The 27,168-nt window shown below is 42.1% G+C and overlaps 1 protein-coding gene across 6 annotated transcripts in view; it reads right to left on the bottom strand.

Annotated features, from left to right (window-relative positions):
* Positions 1-26,772, bottom strand: part of ACVR1 (activin A receptor type 1) — a 138,195-nt gene extending 111,423 nt beyond the window's left edge. For 2 of the 6 annotated variants that reach the window (XM_045861666.1, XM_045816601.1), the window contains exon 1: positions 26,486-26,772. The gene's annotated coding sequence lies outside the window, so the exon portion shown is untranslated. Of the gene's footprint in view, positions 1-19,236; positions 19,341-26,434 lie in introns of those variants that run through there. The other 4 variants (XM_045861618.1, XM_045816510.1, XM_045861753.1 and 1 more) reach the window with 4 other exon arrangements.
* Between the last annotated feature and the right edge of the window lie 396 nt (positions 26,773-27,168).

Below are 27,168 nucleotides of genomic sequence, written 5' to 3'. Positions count from 1 at the left end.
TTCCCCATGCCAGGATCTTTCCATACCATCTTTTGTTTTATTTTTCAGTTTCGTAAGCACCACATGGCTAGCCAGGAGCTCAGGCTTGCATAGTGAAAAGAAACGTTCTTGGCCCTCAAGGACTTACAGGCTAGAGGAAGATGCAGGAATTATCCACTAAAGGGCAGAATAATAGGACAGAGATGAGGAGCTTCGATTCATGTAGTTATGCAAGTAATGTCGTAAGGTCAAAGAAATAAACCATGACTGCTGGCTGAGGTGGTGTAGTGAGTTGAGTGGTGCCCCCACCCCCAAAGATATACCACACCTAACTGCCAGAACCTGTGAGTGGGGTTTGGTTTGGGGAAAGGGTCTTTGCAGATATAATTAAACATGGACCTCAAGAGGAGGTAGTCCTGGATTATCTATCTGGGTGAGCCTTAAATCCAATGACAAATGTCCTTTTAAGGGACACACAAAGGAAAAGAAGAGGCTATGTGACAATGGAAGCAGGAAGGGGTTATGCAGCCACAAACCAAGAAACGCCAGGAGCCACCAGAAGCCACCAGAAGCTGTGGCAAGGAAGAATCCTCCCCTAGAGCCTTCAGAGAGACCACCCCACACCTTCATTTTAGACTTCTGATCTCCCAACTGTGTGCTAATACACTCCTGTTGTTCCCAGCCACCCAGTTTGTGGAAAGTTGTCGTGGAAGCCCAGGGAAACTAATATAGATGGTGAGAAAAATGCCGCTTGGGGGAAGGTCTTCAAGGAGCAGTACATGGCTCACCAGGCAGGAGAGAGACATCATAGGAGGAAAGAAGACACGCTGGTGATGGGAGAACAACGAGGATATGCATGCTGCTGAACTAGAGATTAAAGAGAGAAAGGAAAGCCTGAAATGTAACTTGGGGTGAAATAGCAACTTGAATGTGTATCTAGGTCATATTAACTTTATTAGCTAACAGGGAAGTCACCAAAGACATCTGAGCAAGGGAATAAAATGCACAATGTGGTGTTTAAGGAAAATTAATCTAATATTAAAAATGAGAGTAAATTAGAAGCCAAGATCCAGACCTTTCTTTTGTGAGGAAAGATTCTTGGAGAACAGAAACCAAGTATCCACATTCTAATCCCCAGAATCTGTGAGTTACCTTACAGGACAAAGACTCTGCAGATGTGATTAAATTAAGGATCTTGAGATATGAGGATTATCCCAGATTATCTGGTGGGTCTTAAACAGAATCGTAAGTGTCCTTTTAAAAGGAAAGCAGGGGGAGGTTTAACTACAGAAAGAAAGCCATTTGACTACTGGAAAGAAAGGAAGGGATGTGCTTTGAAGATGGGGGAGGGGCCCACAAGCCAAAGGAAATGGACTCTCCTCTCACAGCCTCCAGAACTGTAAGAAGATAAATTTGTGTTGTCTCAAGATACTGAGAGTTTGTCATAGTTTGTTCAGTGGCAAAGATAAACTAAGTTTTATGTTTTCTCCTCTGAAATTCAGATAAACCTTCCTTCCTCTGAATTCTCCCAGGAAAGATTCTTTATTGCTTTTTCCCTTGGTACACCATAGCTGGTCCTGTTTTATTCTTTCTAAGTTCACATTTGACAACCTCTGTTTTAACCCTTCCAAACTCTGTTGCTCTAGATCTCCATCCATTTCAAAATTCAACATTACCTACATATGCCATGTAAGAGAATTGGAGAGAATCTACTAATTTACCCACTCACCTTACTCCAGAAAGGATTTAAGAACAAGCTGTTTCCTTCTGGGGTGAAAAAAAACATTTTGTATCTTCATCTGTGTGATGCTTACCCATGAATACAGATGCCAAAACCCATTCAGCTGTAGGCTCAGGATTTCTGCATTTCACTGTATGCATGCTATACCCCAATAAAAACATAAGAGAGAAAAAATGAATAAGCTGATTCCACCTCTTCTCCTCTTGAGGGAAGGAGATTAGGCTTCAAGTCTCCAAGGGAGGAGAGGAAAAGCAACATATGGCACATGGGGCACTGAGGTTTATGATAAAAGGTTAGACAGGTGAAGAAAAGGCTGAGCATAAAGGACACGTATATATATGGTCCCCAGGAGGGTCTGCAGTTATGCACTTAGAAAGGACATCAAACGGAATAAACTAAAAACACAGAAACAAAAGAAATGAACTACAATACTAAGAACTTGGGGGAGGGGTTGCATAGGAGAGTACCTTTCAAAATTTTTTAACCATCAACTATTAAAAAAAAATATATATATATCTTACATTTCAACTCATTACACACATACATGTATAAAACCAAAACAAAACTTTCATAAAGCAATTCTTACTCTTGCAACACATGAGTTTTTATTCCAAACTTTTTTTCTTTTTATTTCTAATGGCTATAGAGACTCACTAAGTTGATCCAGTAACAGATCATAACCACAGTTTACAAAACAATACAGCATGGGCAGGGAATGAACTAGACACGAAGATGTTGACAACATCAAAAGGGCTAATCTCTAATTTTATGACCGTAAGGGAGAAAAATTTAGAAATTTTACTTTACAAAAGAGAGCCAATAAAAAAAAAAGCAAGCTTAGAACAATCTGTATTAAAAGGAAAGTTTTTAATTTCTCATTAAATATTTCTTTTTAACCACTGCCAATTCCCAACCCATCTACATCCCAAGCTTGAGACCTGGTTCAATTTTGAATGTTCAATTCAAGGAACCTAGCTATGAGATATGCAAAGGAAAACAAGATATTGTCCTTACGCTCAAAGAGTTTATAATCTACTAATAAAAAAAGAGTAAAATAACTACAGAAGAATTATAAACAGTAATGAATTCTATGGAACCACTGTGAAGGAGAACCTGATTTCAGCCCGTGGAGGAGACCTGAATGGCTGTGTGGAGAAAGGAATGGCATTTGACCTGGGGCAGGATAGAGAGCAGAGGCGGGGAGAGGGGCTTAAGGGGTTTACAGAAAGAGGAACTCTAACCCAGTAGAGTACAGGGGAAGTCTGGCCAACAGGAGGCTATGGCAGATTTAAAACATGGCCCCAAAATTCTTCATCCCTCTTCCACCCATAGGTGGAATGTATCTCTTCCCCTTTAATCTAGGCTCTATAGCAGCATGACCAGAACATGGTAGAAGTGAGACTGTAACGGTTTCTAGGACCAAGCCTTAAGAAACTAGGAGCAGCTTCCATTTCCTGTCTCTTGAGACAGTTGCTCTTGGAACTCTGCCGCCATGCTCTGAGGAAGCTCAAAATAGCCTATGCAGAGAGACCATATGTAGGTGTTTCAACTGACAGCCCCAGCTGAGCTCCCAGCCAACAGCCAGCATCACCTGCCAGCTCTGTGAATGAATAAGCCTTCAGGTGATTCTAGCCCCCAAGCCCAGACTGTGGAACAGAGACAAGCTGTCCTTACTGTGCATTTCCAAATCCCTGACTCACTAAACTGTGAGCATAATAAAATGGTTGTCGTTTCATGCCACTAAATTTAGGATGGTGTACTGTGCAGCAATACATTGGCTGGAACAGTGTAGTCAAGAGAACATGGGAGAAGATAACCCTGGACAAGAGCCTGAAGGAAGGTGCCACATGTCTTAAAAGTCAACCCAACTAAGCAGCCTTCTCTACAAAATGCGGAGCAGTTGACGGGTTGAAGATCAAGGCAATCACATATAATTGGACTGGAGGATTGTATTAGCAGCGCCACACAAAGAAGTTTTCAGCAAGCTCAGAGAAATACTGGACGTCGACACAACAATCTTGAGTGTTGGTCTCGTAACTGTCCACATTGCACAAGTACTTAAGGGGGAAAGACAACCTGGAATAATCTGACAGTTAATCTGGTAGCAAATACCACTGACTCTATCTTCAAAGTATATCCTTTGTCAACCAACCTTGTCTCATACCCCCAAGCCTGTCTAAGCTATCAGTATCTCTCACCTAGACCAGTGCTTATCCAACTAAAGGTACTACCCGAAATGGACCAAAGCTTTTGTAAAACACTCCATCCGTCCAGTGAGATGGGGCCACTCATCACATGTTGAGTCATGGCAACATCCGAGTACCATAACAGTTTCTAAACACTTAACCTCAACTTCTGTACCTATCACATTACAGATCAGGAACAAACAGTACTTGGGGCAGGCGCTGTGGACTACTGTTTCCAAATCCTGCACAGGCATCAAACTTTGGGATTGGGGAGCAAGAAAATGGAATTCCTAGGAATTCTTGAAATCAAAAATTTTTTTTAAATAGTTCCAACATTCTTCACTATTTCCTATTATGAATATTTTTTTAAGGCTGCTTAACAGCCCTGGCCAGCGTGGCTCAGTTGGGAGTCATCCTGCAAAGCAAAAGGTCCCCGGTTAGATCCGGGTGTGGGTGCATGCCTAAGTTGCAGGTTCAGTCTTCCATCGGGTGCGTACAAGAGGCAGCCCGTTAATGTTCATCTTCAAGAGGCAGCCCGTTAATGTTCATCTTTTGCATCAATGTTTCTCTCCCTCTCTTTCTACCCCCTTCCACCTCTCTTTAAAAAAATTAAAATTAAAATTAATAAAAAATAAAAATGTGTTCCTTATTAAAAAGTTGCTTAATAAATAAGAAATATGTGTAGTGGTAGTTACAAAAACTGAAGCATACAGAAAATATTCAAACACTAGAAAATGACAGCAAATATTACTGTACAGTATTCAAATCACCTAGCACTATTCAGATAGCATCCCTACACTGAATCCCAAGTCGAAATTTAAGGACTTATTTTGCTTTCAAAACTTATTCTCTCTTGGCACACTACACACAGGATTTAATTTTTTTAATACTCTACACATAAATGTATTAATATTTACTTATAAAATGACTCACTGCTACCAGCAGACGGGGACACAAATATACAATGTATAACCTGGCAACAGCAACAGCAAGTTAAATTGTGACCCCCATCTGTGTTCCTCTCTTGATTCCCAGAATAGGCAACCTTAACCTTCTACTCCATGTGTCAGCGATTCCGGCTCTGGCTTTCAACTTGAAGTCAGTAGATTCCTTAGAGGCAATTACATCTCTATGTAAATTGTGGCCAGTGGCTATCTTGATGGACTATTCAAATACTGAGCACCTTAGAGGATGAAAACTGAAAAAGAGAGGAACTAGCTATCTCGGAAAATTCCAAAATTGGGGGAGAAACTGTCCCCAGGGAGAGGAACAAGAAAGTCCGCAGACAACCAAGTCAGAAAGGATTAAGTGATCAATAGGTGCTTTGAAAAATAAAAATGAGGAAGTTATGTACACAGACTAGCAACAGAGAGCAAAGCCCCAGGAAAGATTGGAGAATAGATTTTAAATATTTAGAAAGTGATAATCCCTGGGGACCCCAATACTAAGAGCAGTTTATATAAGATTTACCAAATTTCCTTTTTCAATAACTTTCTGAAACTAGAAGTTCACGGAAACATACACTTCTAGATATTAGCAAGACATTTGACAAAGTCTCTTATGAAAGGTCAAGATGGACAAAATGATACATTGATGTATCTGTAAGCTACTGCTTTCAAAGGCTGCTGCGTTTAAAGAAGCTCACGTCTTCCTAAAGTGATGGAAATGGAATCAAATGTGTTCAACAGGCTATTGCTGTGTGTGAGAGCAGACACACTGAAAATTAATCAAGGTGAATTTGTTAAGGTCCTGCATGTAGTGAGGGGAATAAAAGACAAGGCACCAGGGGACAAGAAGAATGCAGGGAAACAGCACCCAGCAGCAGCATCTGTTACAAAGACGTGGAGAGTTCTGTTGATAGTCAACTCAGCGAGGAGCCAGACGCAGCTATCTGAAATACAGCAGTTTGGGTTGTATGTAACAATCAAAGGAGAGATAAATCCAGTCAGGAATGCTGCACTAGCTCTAGATTCCAACTTCTAAAGACTTTCAATGAGAAAGAAACATGAGCAAGGATGTGGGCAGGATGATGCTGACCACTCGGGAGCTCTGGAGAGATTTTGCTCAGATAATAGAAAACTGGGGTGCATGTTACAGCTCTAATCATGTAAATATAGTATTATACTCTAGTCTGTATAGATGAAAAAAGAACTATAACCAAAAGGATAAACAGAAGCTGAACTTACTATAGACAAAATTTAAAAAAGAAAATAACCACCTTATAGCAATCAGTGTCGTCCAAAAGAAGAGTGGAGTCTTAGTGGACACTGCATCACCTGACTGCAGAATATCAGCAAAGCATGGGGGCTCACTCAGGGGGTACAAGGCAGGGCAACTGCAGGCCCTGGACTCTGGGACTAAACAACTCCTCCCATCCTATGACTCTGCCACTAAAAGGAAGGCCCTGCCAGCGTGGCTCAGTCAGTTGGGCATGGTCCTACAAACCAAAAGGTCGCCAGTTTGATTCCCAGTCACACAATATCACACAATGCCTAGGTTGCAGACCTGGTTCCCGCTCAGCATGGAAGGCAACCAATTGGTGTTCCTCTCTCACATCTGTTTCTCTCCCTCTCTTTCTTCCTCTTTCCCCACTCTCTAAAGTCAAAAGTAAAAATTAAAAAATTATTTTAAAAAGAGGCCCTGAGGAAGTCAAGAACACCCCTAAGCACTGCACCAGGTCCCAACCTGTCACCTCAGAAACATTTAATGAACTGGAGCAACTTAGAGAACTAAGGGGAGAAAAATAAATTTGTTTCAAAGATGACTAGGAGCTGAAGAGGCCGCAGCAGCAATGCATGTGGACTCGTTTTTGGAATGTTTCCTTGCGAAGCAGCTTATGAAACTAGTAACATTCAGAACATTCTCTTTAAAGATAGAGAAGATATATGCCTATTTCCAAGCTCAAGGGGAAGAAACAACAAAGAGAATAAATTGGAAGAGGCTGAGGGTAAAGGGTAGAGAAAAAACAATGAGCAAGGCCTTGGGAGAGGAAACTAAGTAATTTGGCACAGAAGAAGGATGGACGACATGTCTAAGACACAGCTTCACATGCACAAAGTGCTTCGAACTATTTTTTACATAATTATGCAAACACACAGAAGATGCGTACTAAGTTTATGACAAATATCAGTCTGCTATGGTCCCATGACCCTCCCCGTGGCATTAATCCTCAGTAAAGTCAGTTTACGTGCAATTCCTAAAACCACACAAACGCCAATTCCTTTAAAACAGTCAAACTGTCCTAGTGCTGAAGTTAGATAAAGCAAGGAGAAGACTGTCCAATAGATTTAACCCAGAGGTTTTAGGGAAGGATAATTCCGCTGTACCAAGATGTAGAACAAAAGACAATAAAAAGACTCTGGGTATTTGTGGATTAACATAAAAGAGATGTTTGAGAAAGCTCTTACACAGACTTAGTATAGCAGTGATGCTTTAACAATAAGTCAAAACTAGTGTTTAAGCTAAAATGAATAGTTCCACGCTCAAATATTTTTCAAAACAGACCACAGCAGCCAATGATTGTTACTTATTTGAATTAGTGTAATATCCTTCCTGTTCCTAGTTTCAGAATTACCCAGGTAATAAAATAGATTATATTTAGTCTGTTCAGAATGCCATAACAAAATATTGTAGGCTGAGTGACGTAACTAACAGAAATTTATTTTCTCACAGTTCTGCAGGCTGGGCTGTGAGAAGTCCAAGATCAAGGTGCCAGCCAATTCAGTTCCTGGGAAGGACTTTCTTCCTGGTTTGCCTTCTCACTGTGTCCACATGGGGCATTGAAAGAGTGAGCTTTCTAGTATCTCTCCTTAACAGAGCCCTAACCCCATTATGAGGACCCCACCCTCAGGGCCTCATCTAAACCTCATTATCTCCCAGGGACCTCAGCTTCAAATACCATCCCATTGGGGGTCAGCGCTTCAACATATGAATTTGAGGAGAACACACACAAATCAGTTCATAAAGATCATCCTCAAAAACTGCTGCCAGTGACCGTTCCAAAATCCAGCTTTTATCAGATTTCTTTCCTACCTAAAATTCCCTAACAGCTGGCACAGTTTGGGAGTATGATCTGAATTGCTCAACATGAAATAAGGAGTCCGCATAATGTAGCTTTCACCCACCTCTCACATCAATCCCCATATGTATCCTCAGCTATAGTTAAACTAAACTACCTGTGGTTCCCAGCATGCACCATACCCTTCCCCTTCTTCTGCCTTCTACCTTTACAATGGCTGTCCCTACTTTAGAATGCCCCGCCCCTACATTGCCAGGCTAATTTGCACTGAGTCTTCAAGTGTGCACTTAATACCTCCTTGGGTCAGAACCTTCCCTGTGTCCTCCCCCACAAACCAAGCTCCGTGTTCCTCCTCGGAACTCACTGCTGCACACCCTTGTGACAGCACCAGGTGAGCTGCACTGGAACCGCTGATTCACTCATGTGTCTCCCTTACTAAGCTGTGAATTTTCCCCGAGGCCAGCAACAGCACCTTTGGTCCCTGTGTCAGGAACACCTATCAGCACAGGGCCTAACACATCACTGTCCAAAAAAAAAAAAAGAACAGATAAAAGCATGAATCAAATAGATCATACAAGAGTTTGAAAATAGAAAAAGATGGAAGCATTTTTTCCCTCACATTTCACATCCAGCTCCCACAGACATACTTCTAGTTAGAAATTTGCAGAAAGTTCTGATGTTTCCCTCCATCACCAGGGAAATGGAACACAGTAGAAATCACAAAAAAAGCAAGAGCAAAGAGAAAGGGAGAGGGTGATGGTGCTTTGCCATGGAACTAACAAATACAAAATGCACAGTGAAGTGTTTATCCATAAGACAAACTGCACCTTCCCAATGTTAGGGCTTTGTTTACTGCCGTTAACATGTTTCATATATGCCAATGAACAGCTGATGGACCCCCCTCACAAAAGAAAACTCTATCCTATTCAGACTTGCAGATGGTTATAAGTTGACTAAAGCAACTTCCCTAGAAAAACAGCTCACCTGTGCCCACTCATCAGAAGTGCCAAGTTTATATACAAGAGTCAGAGCAAAACTATGGGTGGTCTTGGGAAAAACGCTTGGTATTCTGTAAAGTCCCGCTGTGGAAGCCAGTGGTCATTACCGCCCAACTTACCCCCGTGGGCTGATGGCTGCCCCTTCAGCAGGAGGGTAGCTGAATTAAGTGGAGGGAAATGACTTTATGCTGTCTGACTCATGTTTTGCCTTTTTCTCCTCTCAAGAAAAACAAGCTCCTAATGGCTCATTTTCTGATGACCAAACATTAACTCATCTGCCTAAATCTCAATGACTAAGAAGTTCCTCACTTCATAATGAAAAAGTAGTTTGACATTTTAATGTAAATACAAGAGAGTTACATTTTCATTCCTCTTCGTCAACCCACAGCACCCTAAAAAACAATAAATTTTAATGCAGACTGAAGTACAGATCCTTAGATATAACTCTACAAGAGATTATATACTACCAGCCCTTAGTAGAAGTAGAAAAAAGGGCTATAATGTGCTTTTGTCCTGTGGCTATAATTAAGGTTGAAAAAACCTTCTGTTTTCCCCTCTAAGACATTATCAGATTTGAATTACTTTTCTCACCTCCCCTCCATGTGCTCTTTCAAAAGTGCCTCCACATCCTCCCAGTATCCCCTGAGCAACTTCCTCCTGCTTTCAACTTTTCACTGCTCACTCAAAACCTCTCATCTCTTGTCCTAAAACTTGCTGATGCCATTTCTTTATTCTCTTTCATCATTCCCCTTCCCCAAATCCTCATACTGTATCTTTAATGATGCATGGGAAATATCATTTTAAAAAATATCAACAGCAGCCCACTGTGATAAAATGGAGAATGTGTAACCCCAAGTAACATCTCTCTTAATTCAAAGTAACAAGTTTTTGAGTGCCCACTGTGTGCCGTGGTGGGGCTACAAAACATGGTGGGGCTACAAATCAGCCTCACTGAACTGTGAGCCTCCTGAAAGGGGATGATCCATTCTCACATCCCCCCACACAGGCACCAGACTACCTCAATCATCAGGGACGGCCCTCTGAAGTCCAGAGACGTGTGCGCCTCTTCTGTGGTGGGTGATGCCTGCTATTAAAATATAAAGAAATACCAAAACAGAGCAGCAAAAATTGTGTATGTTTTAAATATTTATAAAATATGCCAGGCAACATTATTGGGCTTGTCTCAAGATAATTTCATGGTCCAATAATCAGACACAAGGTCTAAGTTGTATGATCCATGATGCCTTCTTTCAGTCCTGGTGGTATATTTCAGGAGCCCTAATATTCAAAAGTCATGTCAAGACCAGTGTGAAGCCTTTTGTAAGTGGGAAGCCTGGGCTGAGGGGGCGGGGGGTGGGTGGCGCTCCAGCCCACCACCACCCTCCCACAGGCTCCACATAGCAGTGAGCCAAGGAATCAATAAACAACTCCGGGGTGAACACAGGTCTCTGCCTTCAAGTAACTGACAAACTAATTTGGGGTAAAAAAAGGACATGCTCTCTACCACCACCCTTCCCCAAATACAAGAGAAGAACCTCGTGCCAGGAGACCAGGATTCCACCCTGGACCCATCACTAAATCACTAATCACAGGCAAGTCTGGAATAATACTATTTTCAGTCCTAAAGTTTACTAAGGGGCTCACATAAGGATGTGGAGTTGCTTTGGTAAACTACAAAGCCCTCCACAAATGTGAGCTACAGAAGAACAAAGGTTGAATACTTATGTATATGCGTGCCTTACTATCACCATAAAAAAAACTTCAATGACATTTATAAACACATAAATTCAGAACTTGACACTATGTGACCAGGGAATAATAAGAGAAGAAGGGAACAAAAGGTGAGTGGCTATGATTTGAAAGTAAAGCAATTTTATGGAGCCCCAGAGGGCTCTGGCAATTTTTCTGTGAATATATGAATATTCCCTGTTGAAATAATTTCCATGACTAACCAAAAGATGACTACTCCCCAAACCGTATTCCCTAAGGTCCCGTGCTATCCCAGGCTTCTTCTTCAGTTAAAACCTTCCAGAAAGCGTCACTTGCTCTAGCCACCATCTCCCTCTCAATCCACTATAACCTTGTTTCTTCCCTCCAGCTAAATTCATACAAATATGACCAATGAAGCTGTAAACTGCCAAAACAAACTGCCCTCTTGAGCTTATCTATTGGGTTCACAGGACTACCCATGCAAGGAGGCTTTCCCTTCCTCTGGGTGAGTGAAGGAAGACACACTCTCCTCAGCAACACTCCTACTCCTGGGGCTGCTGCCCCCAGACCCTTCCTCCCAGGGTCCCTCTCCCTGCACTCATCCTGTCCACCCAGGGGCAGACCCCCTCCTCACCCTTCTCCCCAGGCCATCTCATCCCCACCTTGAACTTCACTGCTACCTGGACCTGAAGCTATAGTCCTTTCTTCTAAGCTATAACTCTCCTGACTGCCCACTGGACATCCCCACCTGGATGTCCCAAGGCCTCTCGAAGAGGACTTGTCAAATGAAGCCCATCACTTTCCTGAATCCCCCACTCCTCCCTATTCTGTGTCACCATCATGTGCTCTTGCATGTACCCTGATGTGCTCCTTCGCCTACCCCGCCCCACGGGTCAGATCAGTACCATGGCTCCGAAAGTGCCACCATCCTCTCTGGCCACACCTGTCACTGGGTCTTGGCCAGACCACTGCTCCCCCTGCTTCCACATGAGTGTTTCTCGAAATGTGAAGCATGCACTGCTGGTGGTCTCCCAACATGATGCTAAGTGGTTCTAAAGCATTTTTTTCTTCCCATGATTAATGTTTTTTTCTATTATAGTATATGAAAATAACTTTCCAAGGTACACATCAAGACTGTATTTCCACAATTATATTGTTTGAACAAACTTTCATGTGCGTTAGAATAACCTGGGGTACATCCCAGAGCAACTAAATCACAACCTCGTGGGATGGGAATGGGTATCAGTTCTACAAACTCCCCACATGCTTCCAAAGTACAGGTTAAGTGACTGTTTCAGGTTTATTCTAATCTCCCCAAAGTGCAGATCAGAATAAACCTGAAACAGGCATTTAAGAGGAAAGGATGAGCCCATATACAGAAATTAAGTAAACAGTTATATGTACGGTGAACATAAAGGGAACCCAAGTGTTTGCCCAGGACATTAGCACTGAAAGTCCATCACGCTGGGGTCGCCCTCAGTCCCAAGCAAACTGGCCACCCTACTCAGATAAGGCAAAGTCTGAAGTCTGGAGATAAGTGCCAGCATTTCCCAAAACGTGTTCAGCAGAATGCTATCCACTCTCCTGGAGGTGTTAACAGCTGTGTGGCTACAAATGGTTCCATTATGGAATACATCTGAATGACCCCCAAAGATACCCCAGGATAAATGATCAAGTTAATGGTTTTCCTCAATGTGGACTTCTCAGCACTTCCAGTGCACTAGAGTCATTTACACTGTCTGAGAGAAGGACAGGGTGTCCTGCATTTCTCAGAATATCTGAGTCCAGTTTTTTGTGAAGCACTTTATCATGTGGGTTTTGCAAAAATTCTTATGTTGCCTTGCCTGTACTTCCAGATATTTTTAGAAAAATATAAATCTGATATTACCTCTTCATTATCAAATCACAGGCTTTAAAAAAAGTCCAGACTGCTTAGCAGGTGGACTGTCCACTTCCCCAGTTCTCTCATCTTTTATCCCTTCTGGTCTCCAATGCAATGTTTCTCTAACTTGTAGAAGCATTTATATCACCTGGGGAGACTGCTGAAATGCTCACTCTGACTCAGAAGGACTGGGGCGGGTCTGAGACTCTGCATTTCTAGCTCCGCTTGCTCACGAATGATGCTGTCACTCCGGATCCAGGACCACACCCTTGAGCAGTGCAGTTCTGGCCACCTTCACGTCTACAGGACACTATCTTTCCTGTAAGCCTCTGTGCCTCAAAGGTGCTTCTCCCACCTGACACCCTTGAGCAGTGCAGTTCTGGCCACCTTCACGTCTACAGGACACTATCTTTCCTGTAAGCCTCTGTGCCTCAAAGGTGCTTCTCCCACCTGACAACTGCCTACTCAACCTTCCAGATGGTCGAGAACATCATTCATTCCCCAGAGAAGATGACCTCCAATGCCTTCTCAAAACCCCAGATTTAGTTTATGTTTAGAGCTCCATTTTGGTGCTTGCTCTGTTGTAGCTTAACTGTTTATTTTTCTGCATCTCCGTAGCTGAGCTCTGACAGCCTTCCTGTCTTTATATGTCCAGTACCTGGTACACTGTAGCTACCCAACAAGTCTTCAGAGAAGGAATGAGTGGCCATGCAAAGGACATAATGCATGAACTTGGCATAGGGAAGACTTTTAAAAAATAGCGTTGTTACACAGAATCAAATCTGTTAGTCTGAAGTTTGTGGTTAGAGACCTTCACCAAGCAAAATAAGTAGAATCTATGTTCAGATCTCAGAGAACCAAACCATAAAGGAATATCATCAGCCATATTTTATAAAAAAAAATAGAATAAAATTCCCCAGTTTCTGGAAATGAAAACTAAACCCAGATAATCTTCTGATTAACACTGAACAGAATAAAATCACCAGGCACAGTGGGAAATAAAAGACCATTTGACCTCTAAATCTGCATTCATCTACTTTGTAGAGAATCCTTCTGACAATTCGAAGTTTAAACAAACCTTTGTGAAAAGAGTACTCCTGCAGGTTTAATGTAGTCACAGCTGTCAAAATCATGGGCAATGTATCACACTTAAGAGAGCATTTGAAAATGTGTCAATAATTATAATTAGACACTTGTACTAGATAGATCTAATATACTTCCACTACCCTTTAACTTCAACTGATGTGAAATTAAAACCAGTTTCTTAAAAGTGCAACTCTCAGATCATAATTTAATTCTGAAGCAGATATAAAACCTGTCACACTGCAGAGACACAGTACGTTTTACTCAAGAGGAGAGAAGGCCATGGTAATGTGATATATCATTTTAGGTACGGTGACCACCTTTAACACTGAGAGGGTAAAATACATTATCAAGGTGACATAATCTTCCAGTATTTACTTTGCTCGTTTGTATTTAAAGATTTCTCTTCAAAATCATGCACGACCCACAGCCCAGAGATGTCAGCTGTTAATATTTTGGTATTCTTTTGTATCAGTCTTTTTTTTTCCCTATATGTCCATATGTGTATAACAACAAATCTGGATAGACTTGTACTATGTTTTATGTTTATGTTTATGGAATTATACTATGAAACTATGCATAATTTATGTACATAAAATTGTACTGTCTCAGTGTCCTGCTTTTTCTACAGAATGATGTTCTGTAAACTTCCCATGGTCATTCATTCATTCCAAAAATTTCTACATGCCGACCGTGGATGAGGCAGCACACAAGGCACAGGACACACTCAGACACAACTGAACAAACATTTCCTCTGCTTTGGGTATTTACCAACAAAGAGTTCTGGCAGTATGTATGGGAGTATATGCAAGTTATATCAAAGAAGAAAGAACCTAACTAGATGAAAGTGCCAACAAAAGTCTCTTTGAGAAGGTAATTGTAAGGTGAGATCAGTCCCTGCAAATTCATCTAAAGTAATATGTTTGTGATTATATAATGTTCTATGTTTAACCATATAACACATATAAAAGTTATATATATACCTTATTGTAGAAAATGTTTCCCTTTTTTTGCTACTCTATAGCTAGATGAATAAATTTGTATACTTAAAAAGCTTTAGTAAGTGTTGTTTTTTTTTCCTTAAGAGTAACCAAGAACTCAAAATCTTTTCCAGGAAAATTACATTTACATTAGCAGCCCCAAATTTCCAAGTCCTTCAAATGAAAAAAAAACAGATGTCACTTAATTTGGGGGGACTAATTCTAAAGAAAAAAAAAGCAGTACAGGGAATAAACATAAATTTTGTATTAAGTTTTATTTACTTGAATTTGAATTTTTAAATACATCTAATTTGGTAACCACCAGGAAATCCAACCAGCTTATTAAATTATGCCAGGTAAATACCTCAAATTTTCCAATAATCCCTATTTTACCTTCTTCATATTAAAAATACTTTGAAAGATCAAAAGCTGACTGCTTCAGTCTGCTCCAAAGTCATAAATAAAATGTTGCTATTTCTTTTTTTTAAGCTGTTATAAAAATAAAACTGTTTTCCCTAAGTCTAAAAATCCATTCCCTCTGTTCTTGATCAATAATAAAATGCTGACTATATGAGTTTCTTGGTCACTAAATACCCACTTACCACTCATCCTATTTAAAAAGAAAAAAAAAAAAGATAATCAGCCATATAAGCTTTGCTTTTAACCTAAAGCACAAACCAGATAGAGTGCTTTAAAACTATCAAAGTAGAGCTGTGGCAAGCAAGGCTTCTGAAGCCCATGGATCCTCAAAGTTAAAAACTTACAAAGGGAAAAAAAACCATCAAGCTCTATTTACTGAAAGGACCACATAGATGGGAGACTGAAAGAGAATCAACAAATTATCAAACTTTAGAAATAGCTGAGTCTATTCCCTCCTTGACAGGTAAGAAAAAAAATATGGCAACAAGTTTAAGAAAGTGACTTGCCTGGGCCACAAAACTAGTTTACACCAGAGATCAAACTAGAGCTTGAGTCTTGTTGCTTTCTGGTTTTCATCATGTCACACTGCTTCATTAATACCATTCAAAAACCCAATGCATGGTACAAAATATAGTTTAATATAGTTTAATTTAAAGTGCACAATACCCTTTGATTCAGCAATTCCAATCCTCAATACTTACCCCTAGATATACAAGAGGTAAGACAGATAGGTCTTACATATACATCTATATATAAATCGGTAAATAGGTATAGTAGCACATATAAGAATAATCACTGCAATACTGTGATGTACAATATTACCTACAATAACAAGTAAAAGAATAAATTATTATACTTCCACACAATGGAATCCCTTTTAAAAGAATAAGGAAACTCTGTTTATACTGACAGGAAAAAAATCCCAGGTGCATTGTTACGTGAACAGAGCCAGGCACAGAACTGAAAGATGTACAATATGATACAATATATATAGGAAAAAAACATTAGTACATGTTTGTAAATGTAAAGAGCATCACAGCAAAAATACACAATTATTTTTAGTAATTTTTTATAGGAAAGCAAAGTAAAACATTGGAAAACAAAAGTTACCTTTAACTATATACCCTTCCTATCTTTCAAATCTTGAATTGAACACATGTAACATAATATAAATATCATTTCTAAAACATAAAATATAATGAAAATAAATGTATGATTTTAAGAAAAAACTACAGGACACATGTTAACATGCACATGTAATGAAATAAAGCTACCTATGAATTATAAATAAAAACACCGATTCGAATTTTTTTTAAAAAGTTGTACAGCCCCCTCAAAAAAGACCAACGTTGAAGACGAAAGCAGCTGAGAACAAATGAAACGCCCTCCTGAAGCTTTCAGTGCTCAACAGCCACATCTGAAAAGGATTCGCTCCACCTGTGAGAATGTCCTAAAACAATAAGCCTTTTAGGGATCAAAATAGAACCAAGTGGAAGAAGGGGAGCAACTGGGGGTGGACCTCGCTGATTAAGTAACAATGAGTTGGAGAGGATCCCAAACAAACAGGCCAAGATAAGGGGGGAAAATCATTTGAATTTTAAAAGGACATTCCATGCTAAACTGGCTAAAGGCAAAATAAACGCCAGGCAGTCACTCTCCTCTAGCATATTTCCCCCTCTCAGAGCCACAGCAACCACTCTGTCTATCAGCGGTGATACAAAAAACATCCACTGTGAGAATCCCCTTCACCTAAGTGGGGAAGGCTCTGAAATAGGCATAAACATAAGTTACGGATGCCATCCATCAACCAGGATAGCGGTCTTTGATTCTGTGAGCAGATGTCTATCAGTTCCCATGTTCAAATGTGTAAGACTGTTATTGTACTCCTTTATTAGGATAAACATTTGATTATTTGCAAGACAGGGCATTTGACCTAAAAAAGTCAATAAGAGACTTTGAACTGTTTGTAGCTGGTTCATTTTACCATTTTATCATTCACTTCTTCCATTTCCAAAAGGGACCTTTCCCCCAGATCCAAAGGCCCAACATGGCCTTTTTTTATCCTCTCTCACAGATCTAATGCCCAATACAAAGCCACAGATCCAATCCTTATCACCAGGGTTCCAGTGCCATATTTTCTACTCCTCACTAGACTCAGTAAGCCCTCTTTGTCCTTGTTCCACCAGAAGCCCAAGCTCAACACCATACCCTATCTCAAACCAGCTGCTCCAAATAACCTCCCTTTTTGGAGGCGTTTTTTTGTTTTGGGGGGTTTTTTGGATCAATACCATTCTCCCAGTCACCCAGGTTCTATCAGATACATTTGCTCCCCACCTATTCCTCCCTCTCTTCACTAAAATAATTTATTCATCCTATGGCTATTCCAGCCCAAGGCCAAAATCCTAATTCCACATACTCTCTTGTGATCTTAGCTGCTGGGCATCCACCCTCACCACTAGACTAATCATATGTAAGCAACAGAAGGCTACAGGACAGGAATCTCAAACTCATTTTCCTATAGGGACAATGCAGTTAGCATACAGGAGGAGACAGGCTAGGAAGGGAGAGGGAGGGGAGAGCACAGGGGAGGGGAAGGAAGGAAGGAGGGAAGGAAAGGAAGGAAGGGAAGGAAGGAAAGGAAGAGAAAGAAGGGAGGAAGGAAGGAAGGAAGGAGGAACTGACTCTGGACCTGTCTGGAAGAAAACAGGAATGAGCTGGGGCTGTAGCAAACACAGTGTACGTGTCCCCTCATACAGGGTATGAGTCCCTTCACACAGGTGCAATACAAAGCTCTGGCAGATTACTGCAGGAATATGGGCCTGGTGCTGCCAGGGCTTTCAATTTTGCGGAGCACATGGAAATTTGGACTTTTTGTGGGGAAACTTCCCCATATTTAACTGTTGGCAACATTTCAAAAATAAAAGTTTTAAATGCATTATAAAACTGGACACAACTATGAGGTATAGTCAACTCGGGGACCACCAGTTCCCAGCCTCTACTATAGAGCATAATGACTTGGGAATAGTAGGGCTGGGTCCCAAGTTCAGATGTGTGGCCCAAGACATTTTCCATCACCCCTCTAAGTCTCAGTTTCTCCTCCTGCAAAATGAGCATAATAAGAGTAGATACTTCAAGAAATAGGTGTGAGCATTAAATGGGGATTGCAAGGCGCATGGCTGGAGCCTCCTTCACGTGTACTATTTATCATCTTAGAGCTGCTATTTTTAGAACCAAGTCTGCCTTTAGCCTGGCATTCAAAATAAATCCTAATTTGGCCATAAATCTCCCTTTCTAAGCTTTCTTTTGCAGTGCTCACTTTAAGGTCCTCTACACAGTCCTGTTACATCACAAAGAACTTTTAACTTCCAGGAGTTACCATACATGCTTAGCCCAAAATAAAAGAGTGGGGGAGGGTGTGCAATCTAACCACTTAAATAGTATTGGCCACTATACTCAGCATACTTTGGCCCTGGAATTAGTGCAAAATCAATCTGCTGTTCCCTCCAGTTTCCTCACATCTTGATGCCTCTCCAAGAAGCTACACCTCAAGGCACTGTGTCTGATTCTAGTGATTAAAAATATGTGCAACTACGTTTTGTACAACTTGGCTCCTATTCAAAAGCCAACTACTCATATTTACTTGCCCCATTCCCTGGTTTTGGAATGCTGCCTATTCTACAACCTACACACATATAGATAACTCTCAAAATGATAACATCAAAATGTTACCTCTTTCCAAGGCAAACCAAACAGCCACTTCCTCAAAGGTGTTGGTTGATCTTTATCTCTGTGTCTTGTGACCAAGATACTCAGCTTCTGCCACTTACAGTTAGATGTGTGATTCTTCAGTCTCTCACTCATGTGCACCTTAAGTTCAACTCAGTTTTCCTGAACCTGATAAACGCTGACTACACGAAGGACAAAGAAGGGGAAAAGATGAAGGGGCAGTGGCAAGGCAGGGAAACCTTAATAAAAATAAGGACAATGATGGTTGCTGCCACCAATTCAACTCTTGTTTACATCTTTGAATTCAAAGAGCTGTCCCCTATTTTGCCTTTCTGAACAACAGTTGTATGGGGTCATCTTTCCCACCCCTCTCCCTTCCTCTTGGTGCACTTGACCTATACAGGCATTCCTACTGTCCCCTTATTAGTGGAAGTCACCATCCCATTCAAATACAATCTAAATAAACAGGGAGCTAAGTGGCTCCTGCCACCAGCTTAAATTAATTAGCCCTACCTTTGATGCTGATCGGGATCAAGATGAGGATGAACTTCTGGAGCTGGTCCAAGCCACAGAAGTCACTTTAATGTGATTTGGAGAAACAAACAAATACCCCTACACTGAAAAAAGAACAATGAAAGTAAGGGGATAAGTAGGGGACTGGGGGTGGGGGGGTGGACCCTCTGTAGAATGAGATTCATACAAAAAGAAAAACAAAATTTTCATCCAGATTAGCAACTGTTCAATAAAAAAAATTAAGGCTTATTTCCACAATACCTAGAATAGTAGTTGTTTTTTTTCATACTGCTGGTTAGAACCCATTAGCAAGTTGTCAAAGAGACCAAAAAAGTTTTAATAAAAACTGAATAGAAATTAGGAAGCACTTGCAATATAAAACTTGCAATTCAGCTTTATTTTTAATATGCATGTACGTGTGTGTACTCAGTCATTATGTAAAATGGATTGCAGAAAGTCAAAAATGTTTTTAAAACACTGAAATCAAACATTCATATGTATGTAGTCTCCAGAGACAGAGATTTTCCATTTCTTACGGGGTCCGACTCATAAAGTCAGAGAATATTTGTTCTTGCCACCTGTTGTGTACAACAGTTCAGTCCTTCAAGTTTAAAAACGCATATAAAAAATACGGTTTGGCACGTGTGTCCCTACCATTTTCCTTATTCCCACAAAAGAAGGTCAGGGTCACTCTAGATAAACACCTATTACTTTTTCTCTCTACATATAATTCTATTTGGTCTAAGTCCCTGACATCAAGTTACAAGTCCAAAGGCTCCAGCTTTTGTGGTGGTATTTCCTTGTAAGCATTAACATACCACTTAAGGAGAGTGAACAAGCAACACTGCATTTTCACCCAGAGTGTAACAGCATTCATTAATAGCTCCAACAGTGGTAGATTCAGAACTTGGTTTAAAATATCTCCTCAATCCAGCCCCTCTACACAAAAAATGTATATTCTCGAGTTCCTTTTATTGCATATTCTTGTCAGTACACTCTCTCTAATCACCAAGTATCATCCCATACCTAATAGCCAATTTGTCCAAGACCACCCCTACTCTCCTTTAAATATTTCTCATCAAAGTCAAGATTTCTTTTTAGGACTTCAATCAATAATTTTTCCATAACTGGCTTAAAAATAAACCCTAAAGCAATCTTATTTTCCATGGTATCCGTGCTGCGTGGTGGCTAGCAAAGGCCCATCCAGTATTCTTCTGTGGCTTCCACAGAAGAACAAGACACCCGGCCATCCAGTATTCGAGCGGAAAAGATCTAGGTTGTATGCCCACCCACATCAGCCCTTAAAACCTATCAAAAGAGGAGTTTACTTTGGATCCCAACCACTTCCAAAGAGGTCATCCACAGTCCATCCCTTACATGAGCTCTGGCTACCACACTGTTTTCACTGTCAACTGTTTGAGAACATGTGCAACACAAGAAAGGCAGCGAAAAGGAGTCAACCCACCAAGTGTTTAAGTCCCAGCCCCACATGGTGCTGCGGGATTGCTTGCTTTGGGGGATATGAAACACTAGTTGTGGCATTCTTCCTAATAAAGAAAGTACCATCCTTAAATTCAAAAACAATCAGAAAATACACAGAGAGAGAGAGGTTTGTTGAATTCTCTAAGTACAACTTACAATTACATTGTTTTAAAAGGGAGGTATAAAAAAGTTTCTTCTACCTAGAGTGTCTCTCGTCCCTGCTTCCCAAACTCACCCTCAAGACCCACTGTGTCTGATACCATCTTCTCTGACACCGATTCCCTAGAGGACTGGGTTCCTTCGCTCCTTCACGCAACCATCCATTTATTCTCTCCACAATTAAAAAAATGATTTATTGACTGTGTGGTCTACGTCAGGCATTGTGTTAGGTGCAAAAGATATAAAAAAGATGAATAAGACTCAGTCCTTGTCCTCAAGGAGCCCAGTGAGAGAATTTAAAAGGTTTTCAATTGGTGAAGGGGAATGAATTGTGTGGAGCAAATAAATGGAGAAATAAATAACTTGAAGTCCTTGCCCTCAAAGAGATCAATCAAGCCCCAGAATAAGTAGAGAAGATGGTAAAATGTTAGAGAAATGTCAAAAGGCAAAATCCTGGAAGCATTCTTGCTTGCAATGAGATTATTCTGAGCCCTGCAGAATTTGGCTCACCCCAAAAGTGGGGGGAAGGGCAAGGCAGAGGGACAGAACAGCCCAGGCTTGGCCCTGTGATGAGAGACCTGAACTCTTGGAAACACATCAGGACGTGTGCTAAATGGGACCGCTGACCTTGCCCCATCCTCAAAAAGCTTCACACAATACATAAAGACTAAAATTTAAAGTCACTTTCCCAGTCACCGAAATAACCACCAAATACCCAGAGCAAACAATGAAGCAACCGTAATGGGCAAGGTGGAATGTTGGTCAGAGACTAAAACCCCAAAATCAAACAAGTAAGTGGTGCTGGCTCTAGAAAACAAAGCTCTCATGGATCCTAGAAGAGTCTTTAGACATTTAAACAAGCTCAGATTTCCAGAAATACATATAAGAACACAAGAATATTATTCAACTGTGCAGTCCGTTTGAATACTGGGAGCAAGAGAAGTATTTGTTTTAACTTTAAAAAGGAAGCTGCTGGATCTCTTATTAATTTTTGAGGGTGTAAGTTCAAGCAAAACTACATCCCATCTGAACCAAAGGCCATGATGTGCCAACCACACCAACTCGATGAAGCTCTCTCAAAAGGAGTCTTTAATTTGAATGCCCTGTCCAACAGCCAAAGCCTGGTTTGGAACTTCTGATTCCTGAACGAGTGTGGCAAGCAAGAGCAGTCTATGGCCAACTGCTAAAACAGAAGAGGTAAACCTTCCACTTGGTTCTTCTGAGAGCTGGAACTGGCCACAGAAAGAAACACAAAGTTTTCACTTCAAGAGATCAAAGAAGGCATTTTGTACCAGGAAACGCAATTCAAATCCTCATTTCCAGGAATAAAGCCACAGTGCCCAATACTTGCTTTGGGAAAATAAAACAGGAGACTAAGTGAACTCCAATTAAAATCGCTGATGGCTGTATTTCCCAGCCTCACCGGTTTAATGCTGTTAACATTTTACCCAGGCCATGCTTTAACTTAAATACAGGCTCCCAGGTCGGGAAAGGCACATTTACCACCGGGTAAAAGCAAAAGCCTTTGAACACTTCATGACAGCGTTCTTTGCCCCATCCGGATGGCGCACTTGCTGTGTAAGACAAGGTGATGCTGAGAAGTGCCAGCTCTCCCACACCCCAGTCAGGAGAGGCGGCGCTGCAGCCCATGCTATTATTTTAATCACAATGCAGGAATCCCCTGCTTCTCAAAGTTCATGTTATGCCACTTCACTTTTATGAAAGACCTACACTACTACCTGTTTTTACTACCAGAAAGAAACCTGCAGAGCATTTTTGCTTTTATGAAAAAAAGCCCAAAAGGAAAATAGCACTCACTTTTCAGGGAGTCCTTATAGAGGCAGCAGCACCCTGAGCGGTGCAGAGTGGCACCACCAAGCTCAAGCTGCCATAGCTTTGAATTGTGTCTGTGAGCATCTGTGCCTTATCACCATTTATTTTGTGCATTCCTACTTTTTAGTGTATGTTAATGTTATTTTAGGTTTTATGTGTTATTTGGTATGATTTAGTAGGTTATTTTGGGGGTCTGGGAATGCTCAAAAATTTTTCCATATAAATGAATGGTAATTGCTTTTCGCTTTATGCCATTTCAGCTCACAAAAGCTTTCACAGAAATGCTTTAATTCGGATAGTGGGGAAAACCTGTATCAGAAATGAGAGTGGAAGCAGCAGAAAACAGAGGAGGGGATATACCTCAGTCTTACTTGGGTTAACAACAATCACCTTTGCTTTAAACTGTCACCTAGGATCATGTCAATCAGCCATTTGTTCTTGTGAGCCTACTTCAAACAAGTACCAAGCTCCGTCAGAGGAGTGCAGTGAAATATTCCCCAAGTAATCATTATGTTAACGGTTATGTGTTTAATTTTATCTTTTTTACAAAAATTATGTATTGCGCATGTAGGTAACAAAATCTAAAAAAAATTGGCACCTCAACCCCAAAACCAGAATATCACCAATATGTATCATCTACCTACCTCCTCCACCCTCATCCCCACATCCCAGCAAAACACTAGCCCTTACATACACACACCAGGTAATTACTATCCTGAATTGGGAGTTAATAGAAGCACGAATGCATCTTTTTAATTACCTCCTATACCTAACAAGTGAGCTGTCTTTCTATGTATGGCAGTGATATATTGTTTCCTCTTAAAAGCTGATGTCTTTAAAAAGATGACTGTTGCTTTAAAAAAAACACTTATAATAGACTAAATGAAACTTAGCTATGATAAACTCATGAAGACAGTGTATGAATGAATGAAATTTGGAAAACGCTGGCAAAAGTGGCAAGAACACGGGTTCTGGAATCCCACAAACTCCCAATTCAAATCCCCGCTCCACCGTTGACGAGCTCTACAACTTTGGGCACTCAACTTTAACAAGCCTCAATTTCTTATCGTAAAGAAGTAAAAAAAAATAATAAAACATACGGTTGTTATAAAGTGTAGTGGAAAAGTGTGTGTAAAGAAAGAGCTAAGCACTGTGCCTGGTACATACCTAGCCCTCCTCCACCAGGCATCATATTGGTCATCAAGTTCACTCAAACCATGTCAAAAGGTTTTGCCAGTATCAACAGTTTACTTCCCCCTAAATTCTAACAAGTTGTGCATTGATGTCTTCACATAAAAATCAATCAGGATGTAAGGACCCAACAGCAGAACAAGCACAGAGGACAGTTGCCAGGTCCCAGCTCCTCTTTGTCTGAAGTACCACGTACGTGCACTCATTCCATCTTCACCTCAAGACCCCAAAGAGCAGGATAGTTTTTCTATTTTCTTCAAATCCATTTCTGCCTGGTTTCTCCCTCTCCCAGAAGCCTTCACTACTCAATCCAACCTTACCTGGAAGCCTGTCATGATCATCACAAGACTAGTTCAGTGAAATCTAAGGTGAGACAGAGACTTAGTTTGTATTTACTGAGTCAATCAGTTATCTGCTCCATGGACAGGCACAAAAATTTAGAAAATCACTGTTTTGGAAAAAAATCATCGCAATGCTATTAATGGACTTAAGTTCCTCACTTTTGAAATTAAATACAGGCATACCTCATTTTATTGTACTTTGCTTTATTGTGTTTCACAGGCGTTACGTTTTTTATGAAGTGAATGCAAGACCCTCTGCTTCCACTGTTTTGCAATATTCCCTCTATTGTAATGGTCTGGAAAAGCATTTGAAATACCTCCGAGGTATGCCTGTAATTACATTCCTGAATGTGGCATACTCCTCCATCTTTACTCCATATCCTTACTGTTCTTTTAAATTACTTAGAGACAATGTGAAACTTGTTGGATCCAAATGATCTCTCTTCCAAAGTACAAAAGTTGTAGAGCTACTACTTTATCAAGTTTAGGTATTTCAAGTAAAATTTACCTATACTGCTAGAAAAAGAGAACATGAACCTAATCTATATCCACCCAGCCCTTGAGTTTTGCCATGTCTCTAGAGTTTATTGCAGCATCATTCACTGCCTTTTAGTAACTTGCATGAGGAGTAACAGTACAAATGCTATTACCCAACACACAATTCCATCAATTTAGGGCCTATGCACTTCAGCTTCAAAAGACTTCTACTTTTTTCATTGCAGAACAGAAAACAAATACAACTGAATTTTTTTAGAAGTGATTCAGTGTCAGAAGCCTAGTGATCCAGATCTTGTCCAGGCTTAAGATAACTTCCTGACCGGAGTCCCCATCAGTGAAACGAGTGAAGCCCATATTTCATACTTAAGCATACTGTAAAGCTGAATGGCAAGCCCAGTGTCTGAGGTCAGCACAAGTCTAGTGTCTGCTGGCTGCTCAACCCTGGGCCCCTGGCCAGCCACCCACCTCCAGAGACAAGTGCCAGGACATACTATAGTGTTTCCATTTAAGGCCCGCCACTTGGATCAGACCATCTCTGAAATTTCTTACCACCTTTCCAGGAAGAAATTTTGGGGAGGAAAGGGAGGTGCTATTTTTTTGCCACCACCTTCCCCTGGGCTGTCAGAGTAGTCTGCATCTCTGGACAGGGTTCTTTAAAACCACCGGGTTATGTCTCAGTTTGAGGCGTCCTTTCAAAAACATACAAAATATGCCTGAGATCTGCCCTTTTTTTCACCATGTAACTCCCATCTCACACACTTCAAAGAAAGCCCAATAAAATTACTAAATCCATTGTATGACTTTGCTTCCTCTCTCCAAAAGCCAAATTAAGCACAACTTTTTAACCTAGGCGTTTCTCCCACTACCAAATGGAATGCTTTCTTCCCGAAGTAGCTTCCTCCAGAGCTTCTCTCCCATGCAAAGAGCGTTCGAACCTCCAGGGAAAAGGGGGTGGGGGTGAGAGACGTATCTGGCACAAACTGGACAGAGCTGAGCCAGTCTAGAAGCAGACGGAAGTTAGTGAATCCGGCGGCCCCAGAGGCCCACGTCTCTCCCCAGCGCGCCAAGGGTTCTAGCCTCAGTGTTTCGGTTACAGTGTTGAAGGAAGGGTTTTTAACTTGGCAAAGTACCGTGCAACATCTGTAACCACATTTGCCTTCTGGGGATCGGAAGATGAATCCCACATTCCTGGCTTTGAAGCTTTTTGAAACTGCAGCTAAGAAGAACGGAGGGAGGGAGGGAGTTGAGCAGAGTTTATTGGCTGTCTCTCCAAAAGAAAATTCTTCTTGAAAGAGATGGATATTGGGAGGGTGGGGGTGTTTCCCCATCCTTTACTTCCTACCAAGCTCAGCTAGGAAGGTGAGCCCCTTGGCCGGGCTGCCAGATCAATTTACAAGTCACAGGCGCACATCCTGAAGGAGTTCATTACACACATATACATACAGACACACACACACACACACACACACACACACACACACTGCAAACCAGAGACCCCCATTCCGTGCCTCTGCCCTCTCCGACATTCCCGCAAGCAGTTCAGGCCCAAAGCAAGGCAGTTTTGCACCGCGGCTGCTTCCCCCACCGACAGAGGATCGAGCTTGGGGGGAAAAAGAATGAAAGCGAGGGGGAGGCACTGCAGACGCCCACCCAGCCACCCCCAATCCCTGTCTCTACTCCCGCTAGGCTCCCACCTCCTTGGATCCACCCGGCCCCGGCAGGCGCGGCCGGCGACCTGCCCTCACCTCTAGTCCCGCCACGGCCGGGGGCTGAGCCGGGGGAGGCGGAGTGCGAGCCAGCCGGGCGCTGCAGGTCGGCGCGGGGCGGGGCGGGGCGGTGCAGCCGGCGAGGGAGCCCGGAACTCTGCGGGGCCGGGAACCGGGGGCCGGCCCCCAGCGGCGGCGGCGAATGCGGCAGAGCGGTGCGTGGGGCCAAGGGCTTACCAGCCAGCGGACCAGCGCGTCTGGCCGAGAAGCAGGCTAGCAGTGGCAGCGGCTGCAGCGGCAGCCACCCGGGGGAAAGAGCTGAGGGAGGGAGGAGAGGCGGGGTGAAGTGGAGGAGGTGGAGAAGGAAGGGGTGGAGGGCAGGCGGAATAAACTTCCCGAGGCGCAGCGGCACGGGCGGGGAAGACGGCCGCAGGCGGGGCGGGCGGGCCGGGTGGGGGCTTGCCCGGGCGTCGACGGGGAGACGGTCACAGAGAGTAGGAAAGTTCCCCGGGCGCGGAGGGGGAGGCTGCTGCGGCGGCAGCGGCTGCAAAGAGCAGAAGCCGGAGCGGGAGGAGGAGAAGAAGGAAGTGGCTACGGAGCGCTCGGCCAATGAGTGTCTGGAGCTGTGATTAACCAGGCAGCAACACATCATTTCCTCCCGGCGCAGATCCAGGGAGCCGGGAGGGAGAAGGAAGGCGGCGGGGCGGGGCCGCCCCGCGCCC

Source organism: Phyllostomus hastatus, unplaced genomic scaffold, assembly GCF_019186645.2.
Source record: "Phyllostomus hastatus isolate PE091 unplaced genomic scaffold, TTU_PhHast_1.1 phas_contig_1, whole genome shotgun sequence".
NCBI classification, from domain to species: domain Eukaryota; kingdom Metazoa; phylum Chordata; class Mammalia; order Chiroptera; family Phyllostomidae; genus Phyllostomus; species Phyllostomus hastatus.
This window is presented reverse-complemented; position numbering and strand designations above follow the sequence as displayed.